The 13828-nt window shown below is 43.9% G+C and overlaps 1 pseudogene; it reads right to left on the reverse strand.

Moving 5' to 3' along the window:
- Positions 1-224: 224 nt before the first annotated feature.
- On the reverse strand, positions 225-2026 carry LOC116073690 (annotated as a pseudogene).
- Between the last annotated feature and the right edge of the window lie 11802 nt (positions 2027-13828).

Raw genomic sequence — 13828 nt, forward strand, 5'->3', positions numbered from 1 at the left:
ATATGATAGACAAGCTGGACTCTTTCATGTTTCAGAGGCATTAATTTTCCCTGGTGTCCAGCCCACCAGCACCACCCTATGGCCCAGAGTGAGCACTACAAACATTGCTGGTCTAATTGATGGGCTGGGAGAGGGGATGGGACAGGGGTTAGAAGAGGGGCTCCAGAGGGTTATGAATGCACAGGCACTACATGCATGGTGTTGGTAAAGTCAGAGCTAGAGTGTCACCCAGTCATCTTAAAGAAGCCTTGGGCCTTGCCAACAATCATGGTCAAGTTTACATGAAGGTCAACATACTCAGCCCAGGTATCTCATTCTGGTTCATTATACAACACAGGGAAGATGCCACGGTGCAGATGGGCCTGGGGAGCTGTCTGGGGATTGTCCATCACAGCAATGATGGGAGCTCAAAGGTGGTACTTGGCCAGTTGGTGAGCACTCCTGCCAGTCTTAACAACCATGATAATGGCCTCACTGCAGGACTCGAAGCAGGCCTCCACGGTGCTCACAGCTTCTGTGGGGTTGTTGGTAATAGGTGCCAGATGGTGGAGTTCCTTGAAGAACTGCAAGTGGTAGGTGGCAGCCTCTACCTCAAGGGCAATCAGGTGCTGCACGTGAACAGCCTGCAGAGGGTAGTTCCCTTTGCTGTTCCTTCAGATAGCATGATGCAGTCTGCTCCATCTAGGACTATGTTGGCCACCTCCCTGCCTCAGCATGGGTGGGATGCAGTTTCTTGATCATGCTCTCCAGCATCTGTGTGGTGCACACGACAGGCTTCCCAGCTCGGTTGCATCACTTGACCATCATCCTCTGAGGCAGGAAGCTCTTCTCTGAAGGAATCTCAATGCCTAGGTCATCAGGAACCACCATGATCCCATCACTGGCTCCCAAAATCTCATCACACCTGCAGACATCTTCATGGCTCTCGATTTTGCTGATGATCTTGTTGTTCTTGCCCTTCTCTCCCAGGACCTTCCTAACCCCAGGCACACTGACTGCCTTGCGGACGAAAGATGCAAACACCATGTCTGCATCCTGCTTCACTCCAAACTTCAGATTCTGGATGTCCTTTTCTGACACAGCAGGGAGGTGCACAGCAGCTCCAGGAAGGTTCACCTCCTTCTTGCTGCCCAGTGAGCCATCATTCTCCACTTCTGTCACCAAGAAGTCAGTACTACTTTCTCCTCCGTCCAGTAAAATGAACCTACCATCTATGTGGATCTTTTTTATTTATTTACATCCCAAATGCTGCCTTCCTCTCGGTCCCCGTTCCCAAAGTCCCTTCCCCATGTCCATTCCCTTCCGCCTTTGAGATGATTCCCCCTCCCTGGTATCTCCCCACCCTGACCAGTCAAGTCTCCACAAGATTAGGTGTATCCTCTCCCACTGAGGTCAGACAAGGTAGCCCTCCGCTACATATGTGCCAGTAGCCTTAGATCAGCATGTATGCTCTTTGGTTGGTGGCTCAGACTCTGAATTCTCCCAGGGGTCCAAGTTAGTTGACACTGAATCACTTACCTATGTAGATTTTTCTGGCCCTCCACCACCTTGCAGATATTCTTATAGTCCAGCCACAGGCCATTCTCCTCACATGTTTCCATATAGGCATTGTCCAGAGTGATTCCCTTCTTTGACTCCACTTCTGCAGTGCTTTTGATGAGTCCAGTCTGGATCTCAGGTCCCTCTGTGTCCAGAACCACTGCAACAGGCAGGTAGACGATAGGGTCAGATTTGAAACTTTCTGTGGCTGCATGGACATTCTTGATGGTCCCTGCATGGTACTCCTGGGTTCCATGAGAAAAGTCCAGCCGAGTCACATTTATTCCAGATTTAATCGTCTCCTTCAGCATTGCCACAGATCGGGAAGCAGAATCAATGATACAAATGATACCTGTGTTACAGGCATGCTGGGTGCGGAGACAATGTGCAGGTGGTACATGTGATCTAGGAAGGTGTCCGCCATGGCTGCACAGAGCTGTTGGGTTTGAATGAAAGCAGCCCCTGCTTCCTTGTGTGGTTTAGGCATGGTTCCTGAGGTCCTCAGGCATACTCTGGATTCTGCTGCCATATCTAAATTGGACATCTGCAGAGTCAAGACACCTTACTGCCGTGCCTTTCCTGGACTTCTTTAAGGGATTTATTAATTTTATCTGTAAAAACCTCTATCATCTTCATATAGTTGGTTTTAAGGTCTTTTTTTCTTGGCCATGGGATATTCAGGGCCTGCTGTGGTAGAATAGCAATAGCGGGGCTCCAGTGGAGACATATTGCTTTGGCTGCTGTTGATTATATCTTTATGCTGCTGTCTAGGTCTCTGGGTTTGGGATGATTGTAAGTCTTGGTGCTTCTTTCTGGGTTTGTCTTTGCTGAGTGGGTGTTTTGTTCCTGGTTTTCTGTTTCCTCCCTGGATTTTTTGGCAGGTGTGAGGACTGTGCGTTGCCTGTTTTCCCTGGCCGGCTCAGCTGCTGTGCAGGGATGGATCTCAGGTCTCTGCTGGTGTTGGAGGCTGAGATGCTGGGGTGAGTGGAGGGATGAAAGGTTGTAGGGAAGGTCTTTGTGGTCAATAGGGATGGGGTCAGAGAGGAAACAAGAACATAGCAGATTTCCTGCTACAAAGCTGGGCATGAAAATGGGAGGATCGTTTCTCAGGAGCAGCAGGAGGAGAGGTGTGGCTCCATCTTCAGCCTACTTGTTGCCCTGGGAGGAGAGGCTCCTGGTTTAGCACAGGGTGCTTACTGGGATACAGCAAGGAGTGTGTGTGGGGGGAGGAATGTTAGAAGGGGAAATCTCCCATAGGAGATGAGAACATATGTGTATATGTGCATGTGTGCATGTATGCATGTTTGTGTGTGTGTGTGTGTGTGTGTATGTGTGTGTGTGTGTGTGTGTGTGTGTGTGTATATGTGTGTGTGTGTGTGTGTGTGTGTGTGTGTGGCTGCCAAGGGTGTTCTGCTATAGAGTTGGGGAAGAGACTGGGGGGTTTGAACTGGGGGACACAGAAGAGAAAAGCTGTTCAGACAGCCTACTTGGTTTTCTGGCTTAATGGGATGAGCTAGGGGAAGGAAGGATGGACAAAAGATCTTTGTGCAAGGTTGTGGGTGGAGTCAATGGGGGAAAGGAGACAGTTTCCTGCCCTAGAGCCAGGGATGAGACCTAGTCTGGTGGCGCTGGGTCCTCAGTCTACTTGTTGTTTTTGGGGGAGAGTCCTTGGGTTAGCAGGGGGTGCCTGCTGGGGTTGGGGTCTGGGACAAAGCAATGGATGGACAGAGATTAGAAAGGTAAGATCTGTGGGATTCTGTTGGCTTAGAGTTTTCAAAACGTACTTTAATAAGGATCCTTAAACACTTTAGCCTCCTGTTTAGCACACCACCTACAAGAGGTAGCGAAAAAGAAAGGTTAGTAGGGCAAAGAGAAATGTGGACATTTTTAGAAGTAGTTCTTTGGGGGTGATTCCAGTCTTTTTTGTCAGCAGTGCAGTCCCCAAGCAAAACACCAACATGAATCAGCAACTGCAGTCCAGCCCACTCAGCAACCACCACTCACAAATCAGCAATGGGCAGTTTGATCCAGAAGAAACCTCAAGGCTCTGCCTGAGTCCACAGATGCATCCAGAAGCCACTGGAATAGCATGAGAAATTCCTTGGCGAGTTTGTCTATGAGGTCATGACTAGCAAAGAACAGCAATGTGGGTGGAGACAAATCAGTGCCAGAGCTTCCTGCTACTGTCTGTGGGTTCATGTTCATATTCTTTCTAAATACCATGTGTGTGTGCCCTTCCAGAGGCCTGGCCTTGCTACATTTACATCTTCCTGCCTGAGCCTTGAGGAGCTGACCTCCTACTGAGCTTGTTTTGCAACAGAATCCAACTGAGACAAAGCAACAGAATCCAGCCAGAACAAAGGATAGGCCTTTGGGGTTTTTCCCTACATATTTAGAGCTGAACATTAAAATTTGAGCCTTGATCAGAGAACTTTGTCTTGGCTTGTTATTTCTCTCATCACCCATTCTATTCCATCCCTAGCTCTCCTTCCTGCTGTATCCGGTTCTCCATGGTCACTGGATAGCTACTCATGTGTCCTCTCATGTATCTGCTTTAGCAAAACATCATATGACATAACTGAGTTTCCAAAGAAACCAGAAAACTTCAGGATTCAAAGGAGCTGGGAACAGGGTGGTGGTGGTGGTGGTGGTGGTGTGTGTGTGTGTGTGTGTGTGTGTGTGTGCTCGCGTGTGCATGTTGGTAGGGAAGGCTGCTTCATGTTTTCTCCTGCAGAGCCCTTGGGGGCAGTCACCTCTCATCAGTGCATACTTCCAGGCTTGCATCTGCCATTTTGTTCCTGTATCTCTGTCCTTGAGTTATATTCAAGAACTGAGTTGTGTTGTTGTGTGTAGAACACTCCATGTGCAGACTTAGTGTGTAGAAGGAATTGAATGATGTTCATTGATTAATTAATAGACTGATACTTAGAGTTTCTTTACAACATTGGCTATCAATCACAAGTCTTGGATGATCAGGACTGTAGGAGGTCAGTTAATGGTTCCCTGTTAGCTGTTTGGTTTCTGGGTGAATCACTTCTTTTTGTTTCCTTATTAGCTCTACTGAGAGGTAATTTATGTAAGTTTAGTCACATGTTTGGAGTATGAGTCAATGAGTTTTTTTAAATTATTGAAATCTGTAAAGCCATTGCCACAGTCAAGAAAAAACCATTTTCATAACCTTCTTGATTGTTTGTAGTTTAGCATTTATTACCCTTTGGCCATTTATCTATTTTTTTCAAATGTATTCTTTTTTTCAGTAAAAGTCAAGTTAGAAGTTGTAGCTTTCATATTGGTTGTATTTTGTATACAGTCATATAGTATTTATTTTTGAATGTTTAGTTTCTACCCTGCATAGCAATTTTGAAATTCATTCACATTCTAAATATGCTAGCAGCCCATTCCTTTTTTAATTTAAATTTTGACATATGTGTATATATATATATTCATATGTAGATGTAAGAAATAATACAGCAAGAAAACTTTGTGTATAACACTTTGCAAAACAAGCACATTATTAAAGCCAAGATAATGACAATGATTGAGCAAACCTCAAAGTAGGAAACTGTCTGTGGCCCTTTGCCAGACGGATCCATTTTCCTCGAACCTACCGCCTCCTTGAAAACTAGACTACTCTAAAAGGGTTGATGTATTCATTTGTATATGCTTGCATCTGTGTCTGTGTGAGTGTGTGGACGTGCATTTATGTGAAGGTTTGCACACCTATGCACACATGCAGAGGCCAGGAAATAACAAGCATCCTCTTCTGCCACTCTCTGCGCATCTCTTTGAGGCAAGGTGAACCTGGGACCTGTGTTTGCTGTGCCAAGATGGAACCTAGCAGTGCTGTCTCTGGCTCTCTTGAAACCCAGGTTACTGGTTACAGGCATTTGAAGGGATGCCTGCTGTGCTTGTGATGTGGGTGCTGGGATCTAAACCCTGGCTCCCATCATTATGCAGTAAGCTCTTCTAGTGCCCAAGCCACCTCTCTAACCCAAGCACCTCCCTCTCGCTCCACTGAAGAGTATCTCTAATTCATTGTAAACACGAGAGGAGAGGAAGAGTTTCCATTTGTAGCCTGCCTACTCACATGCATTACCAACATCTTCCACTAGAGGGGGGTGTTAGTTGTAATTAATGAATCCACATTGATGTATCAAGTTCTTATCACTAATCTCTCTCATTTACACCAGAATTCCCTAGTGCTTTATGCTCTGTGAGTCTGGACAAATGTGTAGTGATATGTACCATAATTACAGTACCATGTAGAGTAGTTTCACAGCCCTGCCCCCCCCCCCATCCTCAGAGCCCCTCCTGTTTCCCTTCATCTCTCTAACCCTGACTTCCGCAGACCTTCTTTTTATTTCCTCTGTGATTTGTCTTCTCCAGCATGGCACCCCAGTCAAGCAAGCAGTTGTGATGTCTATCGTAGTTATTCATCTTCCCTATTTGTTGCTTTATTCATTACTATTTGTGTCTTCCAGTTTTTATTAATTTGCAGCCTTTTGTGTTTGTGTATATGTGTTTTAAGAATCTGACTTAACAATCTATAAAAGAAGCAATAATTCTGTTTGATGTAAAATGTTGGAAAATGTATGTATGCTAGACTATTAAATTTGCACCATATTAATGAAAAAAAAAAAAAGAATCTGACTTAAAAAAAAAAAAAGCAAAACCTTGTTTTTATGTATAATGTTTTACTTGCCTGAAGTCTGCCATCGTGTGAACACAGCACATGTACTCACAGGATCAGCTTGAGTCCTCTGAGTCCTGTGTCCAAAGTGTGTTGTGTCTTCAGCAATAGGACTTACCTTCAGTCCCTGAGACCAAGGGCAACAGCAGCAGACTGGACTGTTTTGGGAGGAATCTCTTGGATGACCCTGACCAAAACCTCTAAGGGATGCCTCTTATTTCTCCCTTCTTCCTCCCTCTTATTTACTGACCTCCCTTCCTCTTTCTAACTAAAGTCCTCATCTCCATTTTCTCATTTCTTCTTCATATACACCCCCCCATTCTGCTCTCTAGACTCCCTCTTATGCCCCCATTACTTTCCCATGCCTACCATTACTTTCCTGCTTTTTTTTAAAAAAGATTTATTTATTATTATATGTAAGTACACTGTTGCTGTCTTCAGATACACCAGAAGAGGGAGTCAGATATCATTACAGATGGTTGTGAGCCACCATGTGGTTGCTGGGATTTGAACTCAGGACCTTCGGAAGAGCAATCAGTACTCTTAACCACTGAGCCATCTCACCAACCCACTTTCCTGCTTTTTGAGGTTACTCCAGGTTATATACCCATATCTAAAGATTTGGAGCTAGGCTACACAGATAAGAGAGATCATGTAGTTCTTGTCTTTCTGATTCTCTGTTATCCTACTCAGTATAATACCCTCTAGTTCCTATTTACCTGCAAATTTCATGACTGTATGTTTTTTTTTACATCTAAATAGTATTCCACTGAGTATATGTGCCACGTTTTCATTACTCATTCCTCTGCTGAAGGACAGTAAAGTTGTTTCCATTTCCTGGCGATTATGAATAGCGTAGCAATGAACGCGGCTGGGCAGGTAGAGTGGCGTAGGAGTTAGAGTCCTGTGGGCATATGTCAAGGAGTGGTATGAACGGGTTGTAGGACCGATTTCTCTTTAGCTTTCTGAGTGTTCTCCATGCTGAGTTCTCCACACCCCACAGAGTGGCTGCAGCAATTTGCAGTCGCACCAACCTCAAATGAAACTGTCTTCACTGCAACCTCGCCAGCATTTGTTGTCAGCTGCTTGGTCGGTCTTTGCTGCACCTACTGGGTGAGATGAAATGTCAGTTGTTTTAAATTGGGTTGTCTTCTTGACTTTCTCTTTTTTGAGTTCTTCATATATACTGAATATTGATCTGTTGTCAGATGGGTAACTGTGGGTTTCTTCTTCTCTGGATTGTTTCCTTGGCTGTACAGAAGCCTTTTCAGTTTATGAGGTCATAGTTGTCAATTGTTGGCCTAAATTCCTTGGCAAATGCAGTCTTCTTCGAGAAGTTCATTCCCACATCTATACTGTGTAGGCTACTGCCTATGTTCTCTTCCAGAAGTTTAGGTTTCAAATCGAGGTCTTTGATCCACTTGCAGTGAATTCCTAACACAGGGTGATACGGGTCTAGTTTCACTCTTCTGCATTTTGGCATTCAGTTCTCCCAGCACCATTTGTTGAAGACCCTGCCTTTTCTTTGTGAAATATCAGATGTCTGTAGCTACATGTGCAATAGCTTGCCTCTGTCTTTTTTTTTTTTTAAGATTTATTTATTTATTATATGTGAGTACACTGTAGCTGTCTTCAGACACAACAGAAAAGAGCATCGGGTCCCCCCCCACCCCCCTTACAGATGGTTGTGAGCCACCATGGGATTTCTGGGAATTGAACTCAGAACTGGAAGAGCAGTCAGTACTCTTAACCACTGAGCCATCTCTCCAGTCTGCCTCTGTCTTAAATAAGATTTAAAAACGCGTTTTAGAGGCTACTGTAGGAGCTGCAGTACATATTCATCACTAAGCTAACTCTCAAATGACTTCATGCTTCTTCCTGAGTGGTTTGTTTTATAATGGTGATGGACCCTAATTCTCAGTACTTCCATTTCTGCCACTTGTCTCACTTATACATAAATGTATGTATTGTATATAGGGTTAGTCACTTCTCTATTGCTGTGATCAAGGCAACTTGTAGAAGGAATGGTTTATTTTGTGCTTGTGGTTCCAGAGTGTTAGAATCCATGATGGAGGAGCAGAAGCAAGACATAGTAGCCCAAAGCTCACACCATGAACCACAATCCCACCTTCAGTGACATACTTTGTATTAGTCAGGGTTCTCTAAAGTCACAGAACTTATGGGTAGTCTATATAGTAAGGGAATTTGTTGATGACTTACAGTCTGTAGTCCAACTCCCCAACAATGGTCAGCAGCAGCTGTGAATGGAAGTCCAAGGATCCAGCAGTTGCTAAGTCCCACAAGGCAAGCAGGTAAAGAAGAGAGTGTGAATTTTCCTTCTTCCAATGCCCTTATGTAGGTCTCCAGCAGGAGGTGTGGCCTAGATTAAAGGTGTGTACTATCACGACTGAATCTGGGACTTCCCAGGCTGACTTAAACTCAGAGATCTCCTTGCCTTAGGCTCCTGGGATTCATGGCCACTATGCCTCAAGTTCTCCATGCCAAGATCTAGGTCAGAAAGTTGTATCTCCCAGCCTTAAGATCATGATCACAGGTGAGCCTTCCAGTTCTGGATTGTAGTTCATTCCAGATATAGTCAAGTTGACAACCAGAAATAGCCACTGCACATTTCCTTCAACAAAGTCATACCTCATAAACCTTCATAAAGAGTTACTCACTGGGTCCAGGTAAGCAAATGCTCAAGACTTATGAGGGGTATCTCATTCAATCTAATGTATGCATGCATGCATGCATGTATGTATATATGTATATATATGTGTGTGTGTATATATATATATATATATACATATATATATATATGATGTGTCTAGGAAGATATAGTAAAACATATTTGCTGGTGTTATCCTTTATATCAATTAAGAATAACAAAATGAAGGGTTTTACATTCACTTTTTCCTTCTGCAATACTTCATACAGACTGAAGATCTTGATCTACATAATTTCCTTTTCTCTGAAAAACTCCTAAAGGGTTTTTCAAGGAACACATCTTTCAGTTTTTCCTTATCTGAGTCAGTCTTTAGTCCTCCTTTTCTTTTGAAGGATAATTTTGCAAAATGGGTTTTTTCTTTAAATATTCTTTAACTTTTAAATATCTCTCTTTACTTGTTTACATGGCTTCTGAGCAAAAGAAAGGCTTATTTTTAATCAGTGCCAGCCAATAGGTCATGGTTTTTCTTTTTATTTATTCTTCTTTCACATAATACATCCTGGTTGCATTTTCCCCTCCCTCCATTCCTCCCAATACCCCCATTCCCACCTCCCTGCTCCCATCCACTCCTCCTCTGTTTCCCTTCAGAAAAGGGCAGGCCTCCCAGGGATGCCAACTGATCGGAGCATAACAAGATACAATGAGACTAGGCACAAACCCTCACATGAAGGCTGGACATGGCAATCCAGCAGGAGGAAAAGGGTCCCAAGAGCAGGAAAAAGAGCCAGAGACACCCCACTCTCACTGTTAAGGGTCCCACAAAATCCCTAAGCTAAGCAAGCATAGCATGTATGCCAAGGACCTAGCAGAGACTCCTGCAGGCTCCGTGACCGCAGCTTCAGTCTCTGTGAGCTCCTATGATCCCTGCTTAGTTGATCTGTGGGCCATGATCTGGTGGCGCATAACAGAAGGATTTGCTGAAGGAGGCATCCTGAGATCACGTGTTCTTCTCCTCTAGTGGTAAGCCTTGTTTCCCTCCAGAGTGACAATGACAGAACTAAACGTGACGCTCCTGGCTTTTCTGGTCCTTGGTGTCCTCTCCCCTTCTGGATTGATGCTCAGGGCCCTGACATTGCTTTTGGGGAAAATTCTAGTTATTATTATTTTAACTGCTTATTTTCTCCCTTTCTTCTCTCCCCGTTTTGAATGTTTCACCTTTTGTAGTTCTCAAATGTTTTGTTCTTTTTCTCTTCAGCCCCTTTCCCTAACTCCCTTCTCCCCTCTCCCCCTCTTCTGTTTTGGAGGTTTCTATAGAGATAGCCTCAAGTTCAGAGGGTCCTTCCTCAACTGTCCTATCCACTAATGAAGCCCACTAAGGCCATGCTTTGTGTCTGTGTTTTTGATCCCTAACCTCCTTTTTATGATCTTCTTTAGAATTTCCAGGTTCCGCTAACATTATTTATATGCAGCCCCTTTTGTCTGTGAGAGCTCTTATTGCAGGTTTTAGTCCCTAGAATGCTAATTTCAACAGCCCAGCAGTAGTTACATCTGAGCCTGGGTTTGATGTTTTCTCTGTCTCTTCCAGCTGCACTCTTTGTCCTTTGCATGCTTGTTAGGCAGATATGGCATTGTGGGGGAAAGGAGCTCTGTCAGTGAAGAAATAAAGTTTCAAAAGTGTGAGAAACAAAGTCAAAACCTAACTGCCTGAGAATGTACGAATTAAGTTCTGGGAAACAAAGTCATGAGAATATGGAAACATCTGTTTGTTTAAGTTCTAGAAATGTGAAAACAAAGTTCTGATGGTCAGGTTATAAGTCAGAGTGGCCAGGCTAAAAGATTACTCTGTTTGAGATCAGCCCAAACAAAAATAACTGTTCTCGGAAAAACCTCCCCTACCCTTCCCTGTGCTGAATTCTGAGCAGAGAATGTCACCCTGACCTTGACATCAATAATCCCCCTACCACCTAGTTCCTTACCCCTCTAAGGGACTTTCCAACTTGGCCCTTTTCCAAGGACTTTCCAAAGAAGTTGACTAACCAGGCCAAGAACAGCCCCCCCACCCCCAGCAAGCCAACCAATGCCTGAAGATATCCTTTGTCCTGTGTTGCACCAATCAAAGTAAGCCAGCTAGCCCTGTTGCTGAAGTTGGCCCTCTGCAAGGTATAAAAGATGTGTGCTTTTTGAGCTTGGGGTTGACTCTCCCTGCGAGGCTGAGCAACCTCACGCGTAGGATCAATAACCTCTTGCCATTGCATCGATCTATCGATCTATCGTCAAGCTGTGGTCTGTGGGGGTCGCACACCTAGGGTGAGACTTCGGGGGTCTTACATCAGCAGGCCTTTAGGAGCATGCTAAGGTAAGCCAGCGAGAAGCGTGCTGGACTCTGATGGTCAGGTGCTAGCATTGGAGTGAATTGGTTCTCTGGATCTTGATCTTCAGATGTGCTCCTCAGTGTCCGTCCGTTCTCAGTGGGACAGGATGACTGGAGTCACTTCTGGTTGAAAATTCTTCCTGGCCAGTTAGGCTCTGGTGAACACCAGCAAATTAGTCTCTGAAATAATTTCTCCCAAGGGCAAACTTTATCAAGAAAGAACACTCTCACATTTAAAAGAGTTTGGCCTTCTTGTTCTTCAGATGGAAAAAGGCACGGAGGTGAGGAGTAGGGGAGGGGAGGCAGGGGTGGCATGGGGTGTTTTGGGGGTGGGGTGGAAAGGCTCCCCTTCCTCCCACACCGCACTGTGAGACCCTTGGACAACTCCGGAAGGGAAAACTGAATCACTAATTGTTGCAGCGGCAATCTCTGGAGTTTGCAGGTCTCTGGAGTTTGCAGTCTCTCACAGTCACCCACACTGAGCCTCCAGCAATTCATCCTTCCCCAGCACTCGTTCCTGTGAGGCATCTCTGCTCATGGGCATCTACTCCCTCAGCAATGGTTACTTCTATTTTGTGGCTAACAGTTTTTTTTTTTGTTTGTTTTTCCAGACAGAGTTTCTTTGTGTAGCCCTGGATGTCTTGGAACTCACTCTGTAGACCAGGCTGGCCTCAAACTCAGAAATCCGCCTGCCTCTGCCTCCCAAGTGCTGGAATTAAAGGCCTGCGCCACCACTGCCCAGCCACTGTTGCCTGGCTAAGATTGTTAGGATGGGGTGGCGACTTATATACCTCTGACATGCTGGCCTAGCCAGCTGAAGTCTCTCGTCCACTCTTTAGCTCCAGGCAACCATCAGTCTGTCCTCTAGCTCTGTAATTTATTATTTCATGCACACTGTATCAATGCAACCATTTGTGTAAAATTGAATAACCTTTTGGGAATGTCTCTTTTTTCACTAAGCCTCTGTTTTTTTTGAAAGCCCTCTGGCTGTTCCCCATGTCAGCAGTTCTTGCCTTTTTGTTTGCTGGTTGTATTCCATCTTGTGGTTTGACCAAGCCAGCTCAGTCAATCAACAGGGTCTTGAGGCAGGGAGTGAGGATTAAAGAAAAACAAAAAAGACAATTAGACAACACTATAGTATGACTCTAGCAAATGCTGAAGCAGGTTTAATATTTTTTCCAGTCTTTTTTTATATCATTCTAGGTACATACAAAGAATATGGTGAGTCCTCAGGCATAAACAAAGTAGTCAAGGAACAAAGTGGGCACAAACAAAGGTCCCAAGGTCACTGTTTGTAGGGGCTTATCAAGATGATCAAGGTACGATGAATACATTCCTTAGCTGTATTTTCTTGAGCTTACTTCCTTGTCCTAGCCCAATGTCAAATATTCTGGCTAAATTCCTAGAAGCAGCCCCAAGAGCTCTCCACAGTGGTTGTATCAACTGAACTGTCTACCCAGTGAAGGGTGCCTGGTTGTTTCCAGTGCTTGAATGGTACAAACAGAGGCGCTATAAACATCTACATATAGGCTTTTGTGACCTGAGACTTCCATTTCTCTGGGACAAGTGTCCAGGACTGCAGTTGCTGGCTCCTTTGACAGTTGTGTGTTTTTCATTGTTTCTTAGTTTGGTTCTATCAGCTTACTTTCCCCCCCAGGAAATGTATGATTGATCCCCTTCTGCTGTCTGCTTCACAGCCCTGTGGGATCAGCATGTTTTACAAATGTAGCTGACCGGGATGGGCATGGACAGCAACTATTATGGTTTTAATTTGCATGTCTGTAGTTACTAGTGATTTTGAACATCTTTCAAATGCATATTTTATGTTTTTGATAGCCACTTAGGTACACTTTTATTTATTTTGCCCAATTCCTTTTTGGATACTTTTACTGTTGCATTTGAGTGTTCCTTATAAATTATAATTTAGACGTTTGTCCTTAGCTGAATTTATGGTTTTCTGGTATTTTTCCTTCAGACTGCTGCTTATCTTCTCAGTCACAGAAAATTGTAATTTTGCTGAAGTCTAACTTGGCTATAGTTTCTGTCTGGATTACAATCTGTGCTCTTAAATCTAGGAATGCTTCAAAAAGATCTTATAGTTTTATGATTTGTATTTAATACCAAAATAACATTTTCAATTAACTTTTACATGAAGTATGAGTTTTGGGTTTCAAGGCTTTGATTTGTTTTTGCCTGGGGATATCCACATTTACAAACATCATTTGTTTAAAAAAGGGTACTTTTTTTTTTTCCCTAGAGAATTAAATCGTTTTTGAGTACATGATAAAGGATGATCTACAAGCTTCATTCCCATCTGTTATTTTATCTGATACCGTTATTCAATTTTGATATTACATAGAGTGTGCCAACAACCATTTTATAACATTGTGATCTTGCTTGGATGACCCTTTCGATGGTGAAACTCATTAAAACTACACCAGTAACTGGCAGTTTAACAACACCAAGGTTTTTGAAGACAATGCCTTCGCCATCCAAGCAACCATAAATAAATTCCAAATGGAACTTGGCACCGCCCTGAAGGAATTCTAACTTCACACTG

The sequence above is a fragment of the Mastomys coucha genome, unplaced genomic scaffold (assembly GCF_008632895.1).
Source record: "Mastomys coucha isolate ucsf_1 unplaced genomic scaffold, UCSF_Mcou_1 pScaffold23, whole genome shotgun sequence".
Classification (NCBI taxonomy): domain Eukaryota; kingdom Metazoa; phylum Chordata; class Mammalia; order Rodentia; family Muridae; genus Mastomys; species Mastomys coucha.